Below are 23241 nucleotides of genomic sequence, written 5' to 3' on the forward strand. Positions count from 1 at the left end.
CCTCATAGGGTGATTTTTTCCATGTCTTTCACTAACTAGAAACACATTCATTACAACAATGGTTAAGACACGTAGTTTAAGTCTTTACAGTCCATTCAGAAACATTTTAAGTGGAAATGCTACAATATTTCTATGGCTATAATACGTATTTATCGAATATTTATACCATATGAAACTATTTACAAGAAAAGAGTCTGGCATCCTAACATTTCAAGGTAGAAAATGGAACAAGTCAGTTATACAAAGAAAAACACAAGCACAGGATCAGAGCATTTTAGAGTTCCAGGGGGTATGTGGCTCCCACTGAACTGTGTCTCTCAGTATCCATGTCCCTGTGGAGTGTAGTATCTTCCCACATCGCATCCGGGCTTGGCCATGTGACTTGCTCTGGCCATTGGGACATTAGCAAGTGTGATGCAAAATGGAGGCTTGATAATTGCTTACATACTAGAGCTTGTCCTCTTGGTGAGTGTAGTCTTGGATGCTCCCTCATGGAGCCAAGCTTCTGTGCAGTCCAACTGAGCCACATAGGGAGGCCACATGGAGAAGAATGGAAGCCCTGACGGACAGCCCCCACTAAGTACCCATTCTACAGCCAGGACCACTGGCCAGTCATGTGGGTGCGCCATCTTGGGAGGGGAAGCCCCAGCCCAGGTTAGCTGCCCCACGTCACATGAAACAGAAATGAGACGCCCTCTCCAAGCCCTGCCCAAGTTGCAGAATCATGAGCAAATAAATAACTGTTGTTGTTTTAAGTCACTATGTTTAGGGTTACTTATTATTCAGAAATAAATAACTGAAACAACTATCGAAGATGCTGACATTTAATACGAATCCTACTTCCTGTGGGAACCTGCTGAGGAGGCATTTACCATCACCAGAGTAGGCTTTGGCAGGGGAGACGCGAAAGAAAATAGAATAGGACTTTCGGTTAAATATGGCAGTAACAAATTTATCTCTACCTCCTCCTGAAATTCCATTAAAATGACAACGAGGAATAAAAAGGCATAAATCAAAGAGTTGAGGGAATGAGAGGGGAAACAATAGCAGCCGGGAGAAAGCTGACACCTAAGTCTTCAAGGGGAGAACTCCACATAAAACATGCAGGCCTGGGAAGCTGGGGATCATGAGGCACCTGATCCTTCTGAAGGTAGGAATGCAGAGTGAGTGGACAATACAGGGCTGGATTGAACTTTCTGTTTTCTTTCCAATGGTGTAGCAACCTGCCTACATTTCCCTTTCTATCCCACTCAGCCAAGCGACTCTCAGTATCCACAGAAGATTGAAGAGGTCAAACCAAACAGACTGGATTCTAGCTCAACAGCACAGGGGAGGGCGGGTGAGGTGTCCTCTGACAGAATGTGGCAAAGGGCTGATGCCTCAGTCGGGAAACCGGAGGAACCCTCTTGACTAGCTAACCAGAAGAAACCAGCAGATTTTTGAGGGTGATGTTCAGGTTCTGTCTGGTCATCCATTGTGAAGCAGCCTGGATCATAGAGAAAAGCTTCCAGATTGTTCTACAACTGTGCCTCGCACATACATTAACAGACTCCTGGGACTAACAGACATTTCATAAAAGCCTCTAACGTGAAAGAAAAGATGAAAGTAAACAGAAAACAGAAACTCAGAAGAGATGAGACAGTCCAACAGAAGGAGAACATTTGGAAAGCAAGAGCGAGCTCTGGGAACCACGAGAGCAGAAATGAAAAATTCAGTGAAGAAGAAAAAGTGGATGAAATCTCAGAAAGTGGAGTAAAAAGACTAATGGATGAGAAAAGGGTGAAATCCTGTAAGAAAAATAGAGAATTATTTCAGAGCATCTCAATTCCTTATAATGGGGATTTGGGTAAAAGAGATCAGGAAAGGGGCCGGCCCAGTGGCGTAGTGGTTAAGTCTGTGCACTCTGCTTTGGCGGCCTGGGGTTTGCCAGTTTGGATCCTGGGCACAGACCTACACCACTCATCAAGCCATGCTGTGATGGTGTCCCACGTAGAAGAACTAGAAGGATTTACACCTTGGATATTCAACTATGTGCCGGGGCTTTGAAGAGAAAAAACCAAAAAAAAGAGATCAGGAAAAACAGACAAGTTTTACAAAAAGTATTATAAGAATTTTTTCCCCCAAAACTGAAGGATATAAGCTTGGAAATTGAAAATGTTCATGAAATGCTCACCACACCCAGGTTTGTCACTGAGACATTCCAGATGGCAGAGGGAAAACAGAGGTTCCTACAAGTTCCTGAGGATGGGGAGAAAAGTCACAAAGGAAGGATCAGCAGTCAGAAAGGCATTAGTTTTCTCAACAGCAACCCAGAAACTAAAGGCAAGGGAGAAACAGCCTCGAAAATCTGGGAGGAAATACTTTTGATTGTAGGTCCACATCCATCCAAATAATCAATCAGGCCTTTATTAAAGTCCACTTCTCAGTGAGGCCTTCCTGCACCACCTCATCCAAAATTTCAGCACCCTTTCTCCCTAATATTTCACACCCCATCCTTGCTTCATTTCTGTTCCTGAGCACTTTTCACTATACACTACAATTCATATTTTAATTATTGCTATTGTTTATTGTCAGCCTCTCCCTTTAGAATGTAAGCTTCATGAGGTCAGGGATTCCTTTTTTAACTTTTTTTGCTGTTCTTCACCACGGTATCATTAGTACCCGTGATACTGTTATGTAGTAGGTTCTTAAGAAGTGTTTGTTGAATGAATGAATGAATGACGTCATTTCAATATCCAAAAGGAATGTTCAGTTGGGATCTACCCAAGCTATAAGAGCTTTTGCTACATGATATAAACAGCCTAGTAATCTCATTCCTGGTTTGTATACACACTAGAAATACATTCTGAAGTGGCTGCTTCCTTGACTGGAGTGGTCCTTTTGCATCGAGCATAAGCAGCTCAATTTCCCCTCTCCACCCATCACAGTATTGACCCTCAGCTTCTTCAGGGAGCTAGTCTTACAGGATGTCCATGCTGTCACACATTTTTCAGAGCACAGAAAAAAACTTCCAAGCTTGTCTGATCACAGATGGTGTAATGTTTTCTCCCCAAGGAGGAGATGTGGTGACTGTCCCATGTGATTGTTAATGCACATCAAAAGGCCAAAGCCACTCTTGAGGTCTGGGTCCCAAACATGCCTGGGTGAGGCCCCTACAGATGGGCCACTTACGGCCTCACTACAGTCAACTATCCCAGCCTCACTCGGCCAAAGGGCCTGGTTGTCAGCCCCACATCTGCATTCTGTACGTGTGTGTGCTTGAAATAGAATTTGTAGGCTCCGGGTGAAAAAAAAAATGGGCCTAAACTATGGTTACCTCAGGGTCTGGCTGGTGCAGCTGCCAGCTGGATACACAAGTCCAGTTAGAGATCATGAAAATCTGGAGAAGATGGGAAAGAAGCCTTCACTAACAGAGCAGAGTAGACTTTTGACACTTGCTTCAGTTTGCTTTCTCAATTCAGGAAAGGTATTTAGAAATGCTTAAACTCAGAAGGAATTCTCTTAATATACGATGGCGTTTTATTGGCACGGTGAGGACATTCTGCATGTTCTGGCACATATCCCTAGCTCTGAGTTAGTGCTGGCTGCTCCAGACTCACAGAGGAAGTCTGAAGGACGTTGGATCATAAACTCTTTTTTTATGATGAAGGCAAGAGGACAGGGAAATGCATTTATGGGATGTCTGCTATGTGTCAGAAATGGTACGCATGTCTTTCATTTAATCAGCATGGCATCTCTTGTCAGGGTGGTGGTACGTCTTTTTACAGATAGGGAGAAGAAAGCTCAGAAGGTCCAAGTAACTTTCCTAAAAGTCACAGCTAGTAAATGGTTTAACTAACTTATACATCCAGTTCTGTCAATGCGCAGAACCCATGATCTCTCCCTTGACGCATACAGCCTCTGAAATTCCGCATTTAGCCACATCCATCTCCTCCAACCTTCTCTCTGGGCGATCTTAGCTGTCCTCACACTTTTAGCCTGACCATCTGCTTGAAGATGTTGAAGCATGATGGGGGCAGCTCAGAAAAAAGATTCCTGTCTTTAAGTCAACTGAAGTAAATGCTGACACACGGTTAGAAACGATCCACCTGCTGGGGCGAGCGGGCGAAGGCGCAGAGCTCTGAAAGCAAGAGTGTTGAAATGAACCTCGCAACACTGGGGGCCCCCCTGCGAAGCCTGAAAACTCAAGAATTCTTCTACCTCAGTGGCTCTGCAAAGGCAGTATGCATTTTTCACCAAGAACTCTTGGCTTCCTTTTACAAAAAACCAAGCACACTTGGCAGGTCACACTTAGGCGATATACATCCTCATAATCGTTTGAATCTCAGAATCAGTTCCAGAATGTGGGACATCTAAAATATTCTTTATCTTAATATGCTATGCAAGGATTTTCACAGTGTGACCTTGCTATGGATGGAATGCTTGTGCTCCTCCAAAATTCATGTTAAATCCTAGTCCCCAGTGGCATAGTATTTGGAGGTGTGGCCTCTGGAAGGTAATTAGGTCATGAGGGTGGAGCCCCCCGATGAGATTAGTACCCTTAGAAGAGACATGGAAGAGCTTGTTTTCTCTCTTTGCTCTCTGCCATGTGAGGATGCAATGAGAAGATGGCCATCTGCAAACCAGGAAGTGGGCTCCCTGCAGATACCAGATCTATACACATCTACACTCCATGCTGTGCCATTGGCTTGGGTGACCTTGCCACCATTTCTTTGTTTGGCACCCACATCACCTCCTCTGAGCAGTCTTCCCTAAACATTCCTCCACCACTTTTCCATTAAGAATTGAAGAGTTAATTTTTCTCACGTTGTTTTTTACTAAAATTGCAAGCATGGCTTCTAATTTTGCATTCTGGTTAGCTGAATTCATCAGATGGCAATATATCGTAAAGTGTTAGGCACACAGTAGATGCTCAAATCTCTTTTAGTTGAAATGAATTCAATTCTCCCTGTAACATGGCCAAGTTAATATGATGTATGCTTGCCTTCTGGAACGCCTTCTACAATTTCCCCTAAACAGCATTTTCCGCAGGCAGATGATGTTGACAATTCCAAATGACCTAAATTCCTCAGTTTCTCCAAATTCACTTAAGATTATGCAAATCAATCCTTGCATTACAACTATGGCAAATGGCTAATGCCTTAAAAATCTAAGGAGCTCTTACAGTACTTTCTGATGGGAAACGAAAAGTTTTCAACTTAATAAGAAAAATATAAACATTAAAATAATAAGATAGCTTTTTACGCCTATGGAATTGGCAAAGATTTTTACAATAAAATAAAGTGTTGACAAGGGTTGGGAAAATGAGTTCTCTCACATACTACTATTGGGAAAGTAAACTGATACCACTTCTCTGAAGAGTTATTTGTCAATATTTGTCAACAGCCCCCAAAATATACATATGGTTCGAGCCAGTAATTCTACTTCTGCACATTTATGCACAGAGATGTACTCACCAGGATGCTCAACAAAGCATCATTTGTAAGAATAATATGGGGGCGAGCTCAACATTAGAGGATTCATTTAAGAAACCAATTCATTGGAATACTATGCTGTTATTAAAGGGAATTCTAAAAGAACATGGCAATGAGAAAAAAATTTCATTTTGTTAAGTGGCAAAGTATGTTATAAAACAGAAAGGAACTAGATTTTTTTTTTTTTTTTTTTAAAGATTGGCACCTGGGCTAACAACTGTTGCCAATCATTTTTTTTTTTTTCTGCTTTATCTCCCCAAACCCCCGCTATACATAGTTGTATATCTTAGTTGCAGGTCCTTCTAGTTGTGGAGGAACTAGATTTTTAAAAATCAGTTAGTCACTTTGATGGCAGTGATGGATCCAGGTTTTGTGGGGCCTGAAACTTATACAGTTTTGAGAGACCTCTTTAAGAACAAGAATACAAAGTTAGAAACATAAAATTCAGTATGAAAGTTACTTACTTATTATAGAGGCCCGAACCTTGGTTTCATCAGGCTCACGGTTGAGTCTACCTACTTGATGAATGTACACCAAAATGTCAAGAGTGGTTGTCTTTGGGTGGCGAGTTCATGGGTGATAATGTTCTCTTTTTTATGCTTTTCTGGATCTGCTATACTTTCCAAAGCAAGTATGCTTTGATTTGATCATCTTAAAAGATAATCCCTGCAGATCTAAAGAGACTGGCCAATTAGGATCCTACTCAGTTAACTGGCTAATTTTTTTTAAGCCAGAAGAGATGGGTCAGGGGAGGCTGCTCATAGAAAAACTTTCAGTGGAGGTGGTAGAATGTAAATTGGCATCTGAAATGGGGAAGATATTGGTATTTAATAAGCAAAAGATTCCAGTATAGTTAATACAGTGGTGTATTCTTAAGAGACTGAATTCAAAAGTCTTAAGATTTTTTAAAAAAGTGTAATGCACTGAGAGGTACCTTAGAGGGACCTGTAGAAATGGCATCTTTCATTCACTCTGGACAAGCCCCTATGGTGTGCCAGGTACTGTGCCAGGAATGGGAGGTACTGGATAAACTTATGGCCACCCCCTGTGTTCTAACCCCTACTGTGGTTCCATAAATGACACTGTTCTTTAGAAGGTAGCAATTTATGCCCAACACCAGCTGACAGTTTGTTTCAGACACAGCAGCAATTTGAAGACAAGGCCATGTCTGTTCCTTGAAAAGATCCAGCATGCCCTCTGATGTCGGGAAATTTTCACATCCTAGAGAGAACTTACACTGCCACGTCCCTTCTTAGGGAATAGCTTTTCAAGTAAGTGACAAAGCAGGACGGTGAAGGTTGCCTTGCAAGGAAGAAAAAGATAATAGAAAATTTATTCTCCACGGAAAGTCCGGATGCTCTTTATTTTTGGAATGATTTTACTCTCAGATTTCAGTATCTTTGCCTTGAGTAAACACCAAATCTTTGCTGCAGCATCTGAAAAGGACTCTATCAATCAGATATTTTCTTATTTCACTCAGATACTTGATATTCAAAGACAACGTAAGGCTTCAAGTTTTTTAACTAATTGTCTTCTATTAGTTTTCACTCAGATACTTGATATTCAAAGACAACGTAAGGCTTCAAGTTTTTTAACTAATTGTCTTCTATTAGTTTTAACTGAGGAACTATGGAGACCCTCTGGAAAGTCTTTAAAGGAGAGTCTTTATGAGAGGGACTCAAAACTTTCAGGCCATAGCAATTCTAAGCCAAATTCTAATTTAGAATATGCTTTAAAGGGTCATGACTGTGGAGCACCCTGCGTTAGCATCATGAAAGAACATATTAAAAACAATAAGTTTGTAGGAAGTTAAATATGGTAGAGTCTTGCTCCATCCACTAACCTGACAGACAGCAGTCACTGGACAGAGACCCTGTTTGGAGGCATTCTCAACACAAAGTCTTAGTAATAGCACCTGAGTGCTTAATCCTTTAACTTTGTTTTGTTCTAGACCAATTGGTACAGTTGGGACTCAAGTGAAATGATAATACCACTGAAGTGAGCATCCCAAGGCATTTCTCTAAAAAAATGCCTTCAAGAATTTGTTGATGACTTCTGGGATTCAAGCTGTGGTGAAGACCCTAATGTCTAAGATGCTGATTTCTGGTGCTCCGATCCCGGTCATTCCCAACGAGTCTTACTGTCCTTTTACGTGGATAGGGAGAAACTTGTCTATGAAGAAGGTACAATGCAAAGTCACTACAGAACCTACAGCAAAATCAACCTAGTCAGTAATTTAATCTTAAAGGTTATTCAACAATTCAAGTAGAAAGCATCATAGGCAAACGCTGTGAGAAACACTGTAACTGATTGTGGGCGTGCTACAACCGTAATTGAATTCTCTCTTACACTTAAGGTGAACTGTCGGTTACATTAAACATGGCAGTGTCAACTCATTTTTTTAAGGCTGGATGTTAGGAAAGTAGTAAAAGAAAAGACTTCAAATTTAAATGCAAACCCCTAAGTAAAATATTGGAAAGCAAGTCTAGCAATGTATGAAAAAACATATCATGACCAAGAAGAGTTTATCTCAGGGATGTAAGGATAGTTTAACATTAGAAAGTTTAATCTCAATACTTTCTGCAATAACAAATGAGTAAAGAGAAACTATGCAACAATCTTGATAGTGTCAGAAAAATGTTAAGGAAAACCTATAACACATTCATAGTTTTTCAAAAGCCAATAATTTAAGAATTAAAGAGAACTTTCTTAACTTGGTGAAAAGATATCTCCACCAAGCATAATGCTTAATGATGAAATGTTAGGAGCCTTCTCTTTAAGTTCAGAATTTTCGCTATCATTGCATCTGAAGTCCTAACTAGCACAGTTAATAGAAGAAAAAGAAATAGGGGCCAGCCCTGTGGCCTAGTTGTTAAGTTCGACGCGCCCAGGTTTGGTTCCCGGATGCAGACCTACACCACTCATCAGTGACCATGCTGTGGCAGCAACCCACATACAAAATAGAGGAAGATTGGCACAGATGTTAGCTCAGTGTGAAACTTCCTCAGCAAAAGAAAAAGAAATAAAAGGCATATGGATCAAAACTGTGATCATTCTCAGATGATATAACAGAGAATGCAAGGAAACCTGTAGACACACTATTAGAACTAATAAGTATTCAATATGACTGACTGATATACAATCAATGTATAGACTCAACAGCAACCTCAAATACTAGAAAAAATTAGGAAGTATAGTTTAATAAAAATAGATCATTTGTAATAACAGTATGGCAATTTCAAAGAACAACAATAAGAGGGAGTTACTTGCCCTACCAAATATCAACACTATTAAAACAGTGTGGTTCTGGCACAGGGAAAGAACAAATGGGAACTACAGAACAAAACTGAAAGCCTAGAAAAAGACGCAGGTTTTACGAAAGCTTGATATAGGACAGAAGTGGTGGTAAGATCCATGGAGAAATGACTATTCAATAAATAGTGTCAGGAAAATTGGTTCTCCATATGGAAAAAGTAAAAAACAGATCCTTTTCTTACACCATAAGTAAAATAAATTCCTGACGGACTAAAGACCTGTGTGTAAGAAGTTAAACTATGGAACTTAAAAAACAAAACATGGTGTCGTCTCCTGGCATATGGATATAGGGAGAGACTTCTAAAAGAAACAAAAGTCATAAACCATAGAGAAAGATAGTGCTTCATTATACTACATTAAAATGAATTTTTTGTACTACAAAGGATATTGTAGACAAAGTAAAGAAGACAAACCACAGTCTGAGGGAGGATATTTATAACTCACAGACTCTACCAAGGAGCAGTATTCAGAATAACTAAAGAACCCTTATAAATCAATAAGAAAATAGGAAGTGGACAATAATGGATAACCCAAAATGGATACAAATAGGCAACTCATAGAGGAAGAAACCTCAACAGCCAATAAACACACAAATGCCCAACCTCACTACTAACTATGAAATAAAAATTGAATCAGTGACATACTATTTTATACTCATCAGCTAGGCAAAAGTCAGTAAATCTAATAACCTCAAATATTGGCAAGGTCATGGGAAAATGGCGTCTGTTATTCATTGCTGGTGGGAGTGTAAATTTGCACAATCACTTTGGGACACCTAGTAAGCTGAAGATGTGCATCCCATAACCTGGCTATTTCTTTTAAATTATCCATCACAGATGAAAATCTCATGTGTGCACACTTATTCCAGGATGCTCATTGGAGCACCATTTCTCACTGATTTGTTCTTGTTAGTTTATTCATATAATGGAAAGTAAGAGCAGTTACAATGAATGACGTAGAACCACATCTATCAACATGGATAAATCTCAAAAACATTAAGTTGAGATCCAAGGTGGTGGCGTGAGCAGACTTCTTTGTCTCTCCCCCTTCGAATCTACAACTAATTGGACATTCATCACTTGAGAAAGGATATCTATATAGCATCTCAGGACGTCAGAGAGACCCACACTGCTATACATCGGAAGGCCGACGGACTTCCCTCCGGGAGGAGGTGGAGATAGGTGAAAACTCTCCAACCCCGACCCCCGAACAGCCTAGAGCCTGCGGGCGGCTTTCTTCCAGCGGATGCCCCCAGAACATCGCTGCACGCCAAGGGCAGGAGGGAGCGCACACCAGAAGAGTGACGGTGGAAACAGGTGAACAGAGCCCTACCTAAGCCCCCCGCAATTACACCTGAGCCCAGAGGGAAGCTCCAGAGTTACACACTGGAGGCGGTGGGGAAAACCCCTACCCGCCATTAGCGGAGAGGTCCAGCCCAGCATCCACAACGCCTGGGGGCTCCCGGAGAGAATCCCAAATGGCGCGCTGGCCAGCCAGCTGCCGCCGCTGGCTCCTCTGACCAGGCTTTCGCCCGGGAGGGGCTCGGGATTACCGGAGATCCCCTGGGAGAGGTCTGGGGCTGGGTGGAGCTCCAGCAGCTGGCTACGCGGCCTGGGGGAGAAACTCTGAAGTCCCGGCCGGGCAGCAGGCAGGGTCTTTGCCTGCCATTATCGGAGAGGGCCCGCCCAGCCTCCACAATGCCTGGGGGCTCTCCCAAAAGGCGCGCTGGCCTGCCAGCTGCTGCGGCCGGCTTCTCTGACCGGTCTTTCGCCCGAGAGGCTCGGGACTACCGGAGATCTCCTGGGAGAGGTCCGGGGCTGGGTGGAGCTCCAGCGGCTGGCTACGCAGCCTGGGGGAGAAACTCTAGAGTTCAGTCCCGGCAGCAGGCAGAGTCTTTCCCTGCCATTACTGGAGAGGCCCCACCCAGCACCCACAATGCCTGGGGGCTCCCAGAGAGAATCCCAAAAGGCGCGCCAGCCCGCCAGCTGCCGCCGCCAGCTCCACTGACTGGGCTTTCACCCAGGAGGGGCTTGGGACTACCGGAAATCTCCTGGGAGAGGACCGGGGCTGGGTGGAGCTCCAGCAGCTGGCTACGCAGCCCGGGGGAGAAACTCTAGAGTTCCGTCCTGGCAGCAGGCAAAGTCTTTACCGGCCATTATCAGAGAGGCCCCGCCCAGCATCCACATGCTGGGAGGGTCCCAAAGAGGAGAATCCCAGGCAGGGCAGCAGCCGACCAGCTGCCACTGAACTCAAGGTATCCGGCTATCCCCCAGACAGAGCAATGGGCTCCCCGAGATCCTAGGGGAGAGAACTGGGGCTGGGTGGAGTTCCAGCAAACCGGCTCTGTGGCCCAGGGGGAAGCTCTACAGTCTCACAGAAGCCTCAGCGATAGCCTCTGCACAGCACTAGTAGAGAGCACCTATACAGCAACCACAAGGCTGGAAGACCCTGGGACAAAAGTAGCATAGCTAGGTGAGCTAACCACAGACTGTAGAAAATGCCCATAGCTCTGCTGTGACCCATAGTGGACAAGCGAGATTTTGTGGGCACCGACAGTGACAGAGCTGCAGATATAAGTGATCCTGCCCCTGGCCGCTGGGAAAGCCCATAACACTGCTGCAGAACCTAAGGAGGGACCACGTCTAGGTGGTCTGCAACAGTAGGCACCAGCAGTCTGAAGCCACCCTGTGACGGCCTCCACAGCTGAAGAGGGAACCCACAGGATCACTGTGACTGCGAGGAGGGGCCCAGGCCCAGTTAGCAACAGCTGATAGGGTTCCTGGTTGGAGCAGTATAAACAGCTGTCCCCCCACCACACCAGTAGAAACAAGTGGAAGCAGTAACTAAACTCTATCTCTATGAGGAGGCAGAAATCTACACCATCAAGCAATATGAAAAAATACATTAAATCTCCAGAACAGAAGGAAAATGACAAACACACAGAAAACAATCCCAAAGACGATGAAATATACAACCTAAATGATGATGACTTCAAAACAGCCATCATTAAAAAACTCAATGAGTTAAAGGAGAATTCAGATAGACAACTCAACGAGTTCAGGAGCTATGCCACAAAAGAGTTCGATACTATAAAGAAGAACCAAACAGAAATACTGGAAATGAAGAACACAATAGAGGAGATTAAGAGAAATCTAGATGCACTGAACAGTAGGGCCGATAATATGGAGGAAAGAATTAGCAATTTGGAAGATAGGAATATAGAAATGCTTCAGGCAGAGGAGGAGAGAGAGCTAAGACTAAAAAGAAATGAAGAAACTCTCCGAGAATTATCTGATGCAATTAGGAGAGGCAACCTAAGGATTATAGGTACATCAGAGGGAGAAGAGAGGGAGAAGGGGGCAGAAAGCCTATTCAAAGAAATAATGGCTGAGAACTTCCCAAACCTGGGGAGAGAGATGGAACTTCATGTGACAGAAGCCAATAGATCTCCAAACTTTATCAATGCAAGTAGACCAACCCCAAGACATGTAGTAGTGAAGCTAGCAAAAGTCAACGACAAGGAGAGAATACTAAGGGCAGCCAGGCAGAAGAATTAACCTACAAAGGAACCCCCATCAGGCTTTCAGCAGATTTCTCAGCAGAAACTTTACAGGCTAGAAGAGAGTGGAATGATATATTCAAAAATCTGAAGGACAAAAACCTGCAGCCAAGAATTCTCTACCCAGCAAAAATATGTTCAAATACGATGGAGAAATAAAAACTTTCCCAGATAAACAAAAATTAAGGGAGTTCATTGCCACCAAACCTCCTCTTCAAGAAATGCTCAGGAAAACCCTCATTCCTGAAAAATCAAAAAAAGGAAAGGGACTACAAAACCAAGAGCAAAGGAGATAAGTAGAAGGACAACAACAGAGAGTAGCAGCTCTCCATCAGAACAGACTAAACCATGGGACGAGAAACAAAGGAAATTGAAGAGAACTGGAAAACAAGACATAAAATGGCAGCGGTAGGCCCCCACATTTCAATAATCAAAAGACACAGAGTGGCAGGATGGATCAAAGAACAAGACCCAACAATATGCTGCCTCCAAGAAACACACCTCAGCCCCAAAGACAAACACAGACTCAGAGTGAAGGGATAGAAGACAATACTCCAAGCTAATAAGGAACAAAAGAAAGCAGGTGTTGCTATACTAATATCAGAGAAAATAGACTTCAAAGCAAAACAGGTAAAGAAAGACAAAGAGGGACAGTATATAATGATAAAAGGGACTCTCCACCAAGAAGACATAACACTTGTAAATATATACACACCCAACACAGGAGCACCAAAATTTGTAAAGCAACTCTTAATAGAACTAAAAGAAGACATCAACAACAATACTATAATAGTAGGGGACCTCAACACCCCATTAACACCAATGGATAGAACATCCAGACAGAAAATCAACAAGGAAATTATAGAATTAAATGAAAAATTAAACCAGATGGACTTAATAGATATATATAGAACACTTCATCCAAAAACAGCAGGCTACACATTCTTCTCAAGTGTGCATGGAACATTCTCAAGAATAGACCATATTTTGGGAAACAAAGCAAGCATCAATAAATACAAGAGAGTTGAAATAATATCAAGCATCTTTTCTGATCACAATGCTAAGAAACTAGAAATCAACTACAAGAATAAAGCAGAGAAAGGTGCAAAAATGCGGAGACTAAACAACACGCTACTGAACAAACAATAGATTATTGAAGAAATTAAAGAAGAAATCAAATATTATCTGGAGACAAATGAAAATGAGAACACGTCATACCAAATCATTTGGGATGCAGCAAAAGCAGTCCTAAGAGGGAAATTCATTGCAATACAGGCTTACCTCACAAAACAAGAAAAAGCTCACATAAGCAACCTCAAACAACACCTAAGAGAATTAGAAAAAGAAGAACAAACAAAGCCCAGAGTCAGTAGAAGGAGGGAAATAATAAAAATAAGAGCAGAAATGAACGATATTGAAACTAAAAAGACAGTAGAAAGGATCAATGAAACAAAGAGTTGGTTCTTTGAAAAAATTAACAAAATCAACAAACCCTTGGCCAGACTCACCAAGAAAAGAAGAGAGAAATCTCAAATAAATAAAATTAGGAATGAGAGAGGAGAAATCACAACAGATACCAAAGAAATACAAGGGATCATAAGAGAATACTATGAAAAACTATATGCCAACAAATTGAACAACCTAGAAGAAATGGACAAATTCCTGGACTCTTACAACCTCCCCAAACTGAACCAGGAAGAAATGGAGAATCTGAATAGGCCAATCACAAGTAAAGAAATAGAAACAGTAATCAAAAACCTCCCCAAAAATAAGAGTCCAGGACCAGGTGGCTTCTCTGGAGAATTCTACCAACCATTCAAAGAAGACTTAATACCTATCCTTCTCAAACTATTCCAGAAAATTGAGGAAGATGGAGTACTCCCTAACACATTCTATGAAGCCAACATCACTCTGATCCCCAAACCTGACAAGGACAACACAAAGAAGGAGAACAGGCTGATATCACTGATGAACATAGATGCAAAAATCCTCAACAAAATTCTGGCAAACCGAATACAGCAATACATCAAAAAGATTATACACCATGATCAAGTGGGATTTATACCAGGGACACAGGGATGGTTCAACATCCGCAAGTCAATCAACGTGATACACTACATTAACAAAATGAGAAACAAAAACCACATGATCATCTCAATAGATGTAGAGAAAGCATTCGACAAGATCCAACACCCATTTATGATAAAAACCCTCAATAAAATGGGTATAGAAGGAAAGTACCTCAACATAATAAAGGCCATATATGACAAACCCACAGCCAACATTATACTCAATGGACAAAAACTGAAAGCCATCCCTCTGAGGACAGGAACAAGACAAGGGTGCCCATTTTCACCAATCCTATTCAACATAGTACTGGAGGTGTTGGCCAGAGCAATTCGGCAGGAAAAAGAAATAAAAGGAATCCAAATAGGCAATGAAGAAGTAAAACTCTCACTGTTTGCAGACGACATGATCTTATATATAGAAAACCCCAAAGAATCCATAGGAAAACTATTAGAAACAATCAACAGCTACAGCAAAGTTGCAGAGATAAAATCAACATACATAAATCAGTAGCATTTCTATACACTAACAATGAACCAACAGAAAAAGAACTCAAGAACTCAATCCCATTCACAACTGCAACTAAAAAAATAAAATACCTTGGGATAAATTTAACCAAGGAAGTGAAAGATTTATACAATGAAAACTACAAGACTTTCTTGAAAGAAATTGACGACGACATAAAGAGATGGAAAGACATTCCATGCACATGGATTGGAAGAATAAACATAGTTAAAACGTCCATACTACCTAAAGCAATCTACAGATTCAACGTTATCCCAATCAGAATCCCAAGGACATCCTTTACAGAAATTGAACAAAGAATCCTAAAATTCATATGGGGCAGCAAAAAACCACGAATTGCTAAAGCAATCCTGAGTAAGAAAAACAAAGCCGGAGGCATCACAATCCCCGATTTCAAAACATACCACAAAGCTACAGTGATCAAAACAGCATGGTACTGGTACAAAAACAGGTGCACAGATCAATGGAACAGAATTGAAAGCCCAGAGATAAAACCACACATCTATGGACAGCTAATCTTCGACAAAGGAGCAGAGGGCCTACAATGGAGAAGAGAAAGTCTCTTCAACAAATGGTGCTGGGAAAACTGGACAGCCACGTGTAAAAGAATGAAAATCGACCATTCTTTTTCACCATTCACAAAAATAAACTCAAAATGGATCAAAGACCTACAGATTAGGCCTGAAACAATAAGTCTTCTAGAAGAGAATATAGGCAGTACACTCTTTGACATCAGTTTCAAAAGAATCTTTTCGGACACTATAACTCCTCAGATGAGGGAAACAATAGAAAGAATAAACAAATGGGACTTCATCAGACTAAAGAGTTTCTTCAAGGCAAGGGAAAACAGGATTGAAACAAAAAAACAGGCCACTAATTGGGAAAAAATATTTACAAGCTACTTATCCAACAAAGGATTAATATCCATAATATACAAACAACTCACACAGCTTAACAACAAAAAAACAAAGAACCTGATCAAAAAATGGGCAGAAGACATGAACAGACATTTCTCCAAAGAAGATATGAAGTAGGGCCAATAGACACATGAAAAGATGTTCATCATCGCTAATCATCAGGGAAATGCAAATCAAAACTACATGAAGATATCACATTACACCCGTTAGATTGGCAAAAATATCCAAAACCAAAAGTGACAAATGTTGGAGAGGTTGTGGAGAAAAAGGAACCCTCATACACTGTTGGTGGGAATGCAAACTAGTGCAGCCACTATGGAAAGCAGTATGGAGATTCCTCAAAAAGTTAAAAATAGAAATACCCTATGACCCAGCTATCCCACTACTGGGTATCTATCCTAAGAACCTGAAATCAACAATCCCAAGAATCCCATGCACCCCTATGTTCATTGCAGCATTATTTACAATAGCCAAGATGTGGAACCAACCTAACTGCCCAGAAACTGACGACTGGATAAAGAAGATATGGTATATATACACAATGGAATACTACTCAGCCATAAAAAAGGACCAAATTGTTCCATTCGCATCAACATGGATGGACCTTGAGCATATTATGTTAAGGGAAATAAGCCAGACAGAGAAAGACGAACTCTATATGACCTCACTTATAGGTGGAAGTTAACATATAGACATGGAGAACCGATCGGTGGTTACCAGGGAAAAGGGGGGGTGGGGGGAGGGCACAAAGGGTGAAGTGGTGTACCCACAACATTACTAATAATAATGTACAACTGAAATCTCACAAGGTTGTAATCTATCATAATCTTAATAAAAAAATATGAACTAAAAAAAAAACAAAAAAAATTCAAAAAAAACCATGAAGTTGAGTGAACACAGAAAGTTTCAAAAGGATACAAGCAGGATGATCCCACTTATGTAAAGTTTTATAACACACAAAATGGTAATACACATTATTTATGAAGGCACCAAATACAGGAGAAGCACCCAAATCTGCCTGGCAATCATACCCTCCAACTTCAGCATGTGGTCAGCTCTGGGAAAGAAGGAGGGGGAAGGAAAGGAGATGGGGTTTTGCAATATTTTGCTTCTTTAAAAACGTAAGAGGCTTGAAGCAATTCTAGAAACATGTTTTTAAAAATTTGTCAACAACTCATATAGCACTTGCTACGTGCCACGCACTGATCGAAACCCTTTCCAAATATTAACTCATTTAATCTTTATGAGGTGGCTTCCCCAGTTATCCCCACTTTACAGATGGGGAACAGTGAGGCAAAGAGAAGTATGACTAGCAGGGTGTGACTCACCCAGCTAATGATTCAACCCTTGTGTACGCTGCCTCTCAGGTCTTAAAGAGATGTGAATACCTGTTTAATTTCAGTAACATCTATTTTATTGTTGTTTTCTATACTTCTCCCATTCAAAAAGTTAAAGAATAAATCATCTTTTGAAAAAGAATATCAAAATAATGCTGTCAAGCTAGTGGCTCTTCCACAGAGCACCCAGATTTGACCCAGGAGCTTAAACCTGGATGTAGTTATGGAAATTTGGAAGTTTTCCTTGGCTTTTACTGAAAGGGTGGATGTAGAAATTCTATAATACAAAGCAAGGAGTAAAGGCCAAAAAAGAAGAAGAAGAAGATTTTTGTAAAAATAAGAAGGAAAGTATAAAAGCACAATACTCGTGATCCCAGAAAAACATTGATTGGCCTTTTAGGAATATGAAATGTGCAACTTTTACAGTTCCAAGTACCAGAAAGATTGACTATAATTTTTAAAAAGTCTATAACCACTCCCACTAGCAGATTTATACATTTGGCATTTTCTTTAATCACACCAATCAGCAGATTTAGGCACAGAGATTATGGAAATTAGCGAGAAAACGGCTGAGTTAATCCCAAGTTTATATTCTTCCCTGCTAAATTATTAGTATTTTAAATAATAATAACCAGTAATTATTATGAAGGAATGAATGTATCTTCAGAAAATTTTCCAGTATGAAATATTGGCTTTTATATAATTTACATGCAGATTTTTAAAAAAACACCAATATATAGTATTATGAATTTTATTGTTCGGGGTTTCTTTTCTTTTCTACTGTTATGTGAAAATTATTCTGCTGGAAAAGGTACAAACTGATCCTCAAGCCGGCGGAGAGGGACATGGGGAGGCGTTTGTTAATGGAATGAACCTCTTTTCTCCTCTGGTGACTAAACCTCGGGATCATCAAGAGTTTCCAGAGGAAACTTTCAGGGTAAATGAGAACAGTGATGCTTCTTTACACATTTACACCCTAAGTCATGCTAACGACACAAAAATGAAAACCATCCTTCGATGACAAATGTCGTAAACAAACGCCAGTAGATCTGTATCTGTGGGGTTCCTTTTCGTACGACAGACTCTCTACTTTTTCAAGCTCATCTTTAAAAAGCAGTAAACGTGGGATCTTGGACCCCAAAGAGCCTTTGGTGCCACCTCTTCCCACATTTTTCCCTTTCTCACTCATTCCTGGGCTCCACACCTTGGTCTCTTGCCAAGGCCGAGCCTTTCACAGGGGCTCTCAGCCCAGCAAGTACGGATCCCATCAGTGTGTGACTTTCTTGGAACTCATCCACTCTCTAGGACCTCAGGAAAATATTTTGGGCAAAGAATGACCATCAATTTGCAGACAGCTGGCCTTTGCGACCGCCGGGCCCAGGTGTGCAGCCAATCACGTCATGGGGTCCAACAGGCACATGCCTTAGGTAAAAGGTGATACTCTAGCCACAGCCAGCCATTGAGGGATACTGAGGAACACTCAAATTTTACTCCTTGCTTTTTGTTCTCCAGGTCTACTAGAGAAGGCAATAGAGGGAAACGTGACCGACCGAGGGTGCAGCACGAGCAGAGCAGCTGTTCCTCTCCTGGGCTGCTTTTTCTCAGCTTCTTCTTAGGTGTCTGAGGGGGAGGCTCAGAAGTTTTCCAGAGTGGTGAGAAAGAGGGTGTGGGCAGTTAGGGGAATTCATATCTCACTGGTCTTCATTTCAAAGCTCTTAAAAAAAAAAAACAGACTTGCTCTATCATGTGAAAACCATTAAGTAACCTAATCCACCCAAGGCCGGTTCTCGTGGGAATGATCAGCTCCCCTTAATGTTTGTGACTGGATGGAAGTGCAGGGCTTATGAGGGTAAGTCCCGATGGAATAAGGGCCAAAGTGTGTGATGGAGGAGGAGCATGGCAAAGGGGCCCCTGCCCGGGGCCCTACACTTTAGAGTCCCCCAAACCCCAACATCGGTGCATGCACCCCAAGTACTGAGCAGGGCGCAAGGCACCACTGTTTGCAGGGTGTGTGGAGGGCGCTCGCCCACGCAGGTTGGGCAATCGCTGGCATGTGCAATGCAAAGGGAGCTGGAGGTAGAATGAAGAGAAAGGGGGGCCACTGCCAGGTGGGGATGGTCTCACGACCCAGCACAGAACTCAGAACTTCTGAGAATTTCTAAGATCAACTCTGGCTTTCTAGGTTGTTGCGAGGATATACTGGTCAAAGTATGAGGATGGAACATACTTTAGTTTGTCAGCTTGATTTATAGCTTTAAAAATACGTAGGCAGACGGTGGATGAGCCTCTGTGTTCTTGCTCCAGGCAGACTTGTGTGTGACACAGAAAGATTAGGAGCATTTCCCAAACATTGGTGTCAAAGCTCGGAATAGAACCTTCTTTGCCTGCTGGCATTCCGGTTGGTACGCTGTCCACTCTATCAACGGTGATCCTAGGCTTATTTTGTGGGTTGTCCTACTGGAGGCGGGTACCTGAGTGTCCTCTCTGTCTCCAGAGATTTGGTTACTCTATTTTCGGTTGCATGTTGGTAGGAAACGCCGAGTCATGGCGAGCTGCTTTTTGCGTCTCCACATTATACATGTTGGTGAAGTGCTTTTTGCTACTATTTAAGCTTTAAAATTCTCTTCTTACTATTACATGCTAATTATTCTGTTATTTGTTCATGATCTGATTCTTTGGAGCTTTCAATAGGCTTTCCTGGGCTGTTATAAAAGTTCCCTCCACCGTGACAGGCCACAGCTGTCCTGTGGATGCTTCCAGAAACTCCAGCCAGACTCCTGCCTGAAGTGGGCAGTGAGAGTGCGAGGTGGGCGAGTCCCTTCTGAGGCTTGTCCCTGGCCTCCCGCCAGCTCCTCCTTGTGTCTTCCCTGCTGCTCCAGTATCTCTCCTCCTGTGTCCTCGGGCCCATGCCAGAGGGTGTGGAGCTTCTGCAAGCCTCTTCTGTGTCTCCTGTCTTTGCCCCTCTACACACTGCCCCTATGGGGAGATCTGGAATGTCCTTCCCTCAGCTCTGGCCAGAGGAATAAAGGGGTTCCAGAGAGCTATTGTCTAGGAGAATCCAAAGAGAGAGCAGTGGAAAGTGCCCCAATTCTCGAAGGCCTGGGATAGGTACTCTGGAGCACAATTGTGCCTGCGAGTGTGCAAGGGTGTATGAGAAGGAGAGAAGAGAGAACGGTGGGTGAGGCCGATCTGTGGGTCAAGTGTTCTGGTCACTTGATGGCACCTGTCCTGGTGGAGAATGGGGCTTTTACAAAGTCTTTGTGAAGCGTATCCTTGTAAGCCAGTTCTTGTTTAAGGGCAAGTGAGAACAGAGAGTTGGTGCCAGTGGAATTCCAGGTGCAGGAGGGTAATGAGATCAGATCACAGTCGCTCCCTCAAACGGTTCGCCTCCAGCATGCGGGGAATCCAAGGAGAGCCTGGCTCCAGGGCACCAGTTCCCATGACGTAAATCTCTGGGGCTGGGCTGGACAAAACGAACTTTCCAACCTGCCCTTAAAAGACCCTGACAGATGTTTTATTGTACCTTTATCTTCTGTTCCCCCCTGCTAGCTTCTGAAGAGGTACTTAAGAGACATCACACATGGCTACTTCCTCCTCGCTGCTTCCTTTGAAGTTTCAGCGGCTGCCTTTTAAGAGTAGCTTCTGTTCTCAACCGCAGGGTCGGTCGCAATAAAGAACTAATGTCTGAGGGTGGCTGAGGCAGCTCTGGGAGTGGTGGGTGGGGAGGGACCACAGTGACTAAGTGCCCCTGCGCAGATCCACGTCCCCAGGTCTCCCCATCACTACCTGTAAAATACAGCCCCTGCCTCCAGATTCACCATAAATAACCTTGTCCCTTTGTCCCTACGTTCATAGGTAAGAGTCCTCCCTAAGTCTCTCAAGATCAAAATGACAATGATTGGCATTCCTACTAGAGCTTTGAGAAAGAAGCAGGAAGCACTGTGCTTGATGAGCTAAAGAATTCATCAAGCAAAGCTGTTATCTTGGGCTGCCCCCAGCATCACATGCATTAGACAGGTTGAGTGCCTACCCTGGGCTGGAAGAAACATGGAGAAACAAGACCCAGCTCCAATTACTATCCCTTACAGGCATCTGTGCATTCGCTTGGCTTTATCTTCTTTCAGAGCAATTCAACTGATATATAAACATTATGCTTTAAAACATAACAAAAGGGAGAATAAGAGACGATGTCCTTTTTCCACAGGACAAGCAATTCAACCTGCACAGTGTGCTTATGCAAGTTAGAACAACTAAAAACTAAGCAGATTGAACTGTCATTTTGATCCTTAAATGAAAAGCTTTAGGAATAGAGAAATGTTGATGGAACTCAGGGCTGTTTTAGATTTACAGAGCAGCAGCCTGCATTCACTTAAGCAGAATTAGAACCACAAAAGACGGATTTCATTCATTCTGGAGCTATTTATTGAGTACCTTCATGTGCCACTGGGTCTTCCAAAGGCTGGGGATTCAACAGTGAGCTCAGAGATCTTAGCATCTACTGATGTACAATAGACAATAAATTCATAGTTAAGAAAGTATAGAGTGTGCCAGTTAATAGGGAGCAAAATAAAACAGGGTGTGGGGGATACAGAGCATGGGGTGGGAGTGGGTGGACTGCCATTTTATTCACAGTGTTGGATGTCCTTCTGATAAGACATTTAAAAGAAGTGTGGGAGTAAGCCTCCCAGATATCTGGGGGAGAGACAATCCAAGCAGAGGGAGTGGCAAGTTTTCCGGAGGAAAGAGCATGTGTTCCAGGAAGAGCAAAGGGCTTGTGTGTTTGGAGGAAAATGAGTGAGATGGTGAATGGGGTGAGGTGAGATTAGAAAGGTAGCAGGTGGTCAGACCGTGAAGGCCCTTATACTGGAGATGAGCTGGGAAGCCAACAGAGGGCTAATGAGCAGAGGTGTGACAAGATGAGATTTATTTATCAGGGCTGCTTTGTTAAGAACTGACTAAGGGGACACAAGGACTAAAATCAGGAGGCCACGAGAACCTAAGGCACTAATCCGGGAGAGAGAACACGGTGGGTTAGACCTGGGTGGAGTGATAAGAGATGGTGAGAACAGTCAGATTTCTGGATATATTTTGAGAGTAAAGTGAATAGGATTTCCTGACAGATTGGCTATAAAATGAGATCAAAAGAGGAGTCAGGAAGAATGGTGAGGTTTCAGTGTGAGCAACTGGCAGGATGGGGTCACAATTTATGGGGAAGACTTTGGGAGGAGTAGGTTTTGTTGGGGGGAATTAGAAGTTCATCTTTGGGCCTATTAAGGGTGAGAGGTCAAGTAGGTGATCCGAAATATCAATCTGGACTTTAGGGGAGAGGTCTGGGTCAGACGGGTCATATCATTATTATGGACAGAATGTTTGTGTACCCCCAAATTTCATACATTGAAGCCCTGACTCCCAGTGTGATGGTATTTGGAGGTGGGGCCTTTGGGAGGCGAGTAGGTTTAGATGAGGTCATAGGGTGGGACCCTCATGATGGGATTAGCGCCCTTATAAGAAGAGACGCTAGAGAGCCTGCCCTTTTTCTCTCTCCGGGCACATGCACCAAGGAGAGGCCATGTGAGGACACAGTGAGAAGGTGGCCATCTGCAAGCCAGGAAAAGAGGCCTCACCAGAACCTGACCATGCTGACACCCTGATCTTAAACTTCCAAGCCTCCAGAACTGGGAGGAAATAAATTTCCATTGTTTAAGTCACCAAGTCTATGGTATTTTGTTATGGCAGCTAGAGCTGAATAACACAACCACATAGCCACGGGGCTAGATCAGATCACCTTGGGCGCTGGAATGGCTGAGAACAGATGATGTCTGGGGGCTGAGGCCAAGGTTTATGGGTAACAAAACAAGAAGGAACTAACAACGGAGACCAAAGAGGTGGGAAGACTGCTGACAGTGAGGGGTGTCCAGGAAACCAGGAGAAGTATGTGTCTTAAGGATAGGAATTGGTCTAGCATGCCAAGTGCTGGCAGGTCAAGTACAAGGAGGGCTGATTAACACATGGGGGTCACTGGCGACCTTGACCAGAGCTGTTTCTAT

At 42.7% G+C, this 23241-nt stretch overlaps 1 protein-coding gene across 35 annotated transcripts in view; it reads right to left on the bottom strand.

Annotated features, from left to right (window-relative positions):
• Positions 1-23241, bottom strand: part of KIAA1217 (KIAA1217 ortholog) — a 705985-nt gene that overhangs the window by 97756 nt on the left and 584988 nt on the right. The gene's annotated exons all lie outside the window — the stretch shown is intronic.

This window comes from Equus przewalskii, chromosome 30 (genome assembly GCF_037783145.1).
Source record: "Equus przewalskii isolate Varuska chromosome 30, EquPr2, whole genome shotgun sequence".
Lineage (NCBI taxonomy): Eukaryota > Metazoa > Chordata > Mammalia > Perissodactyla > Equidae > Equus > Equus przewalskii.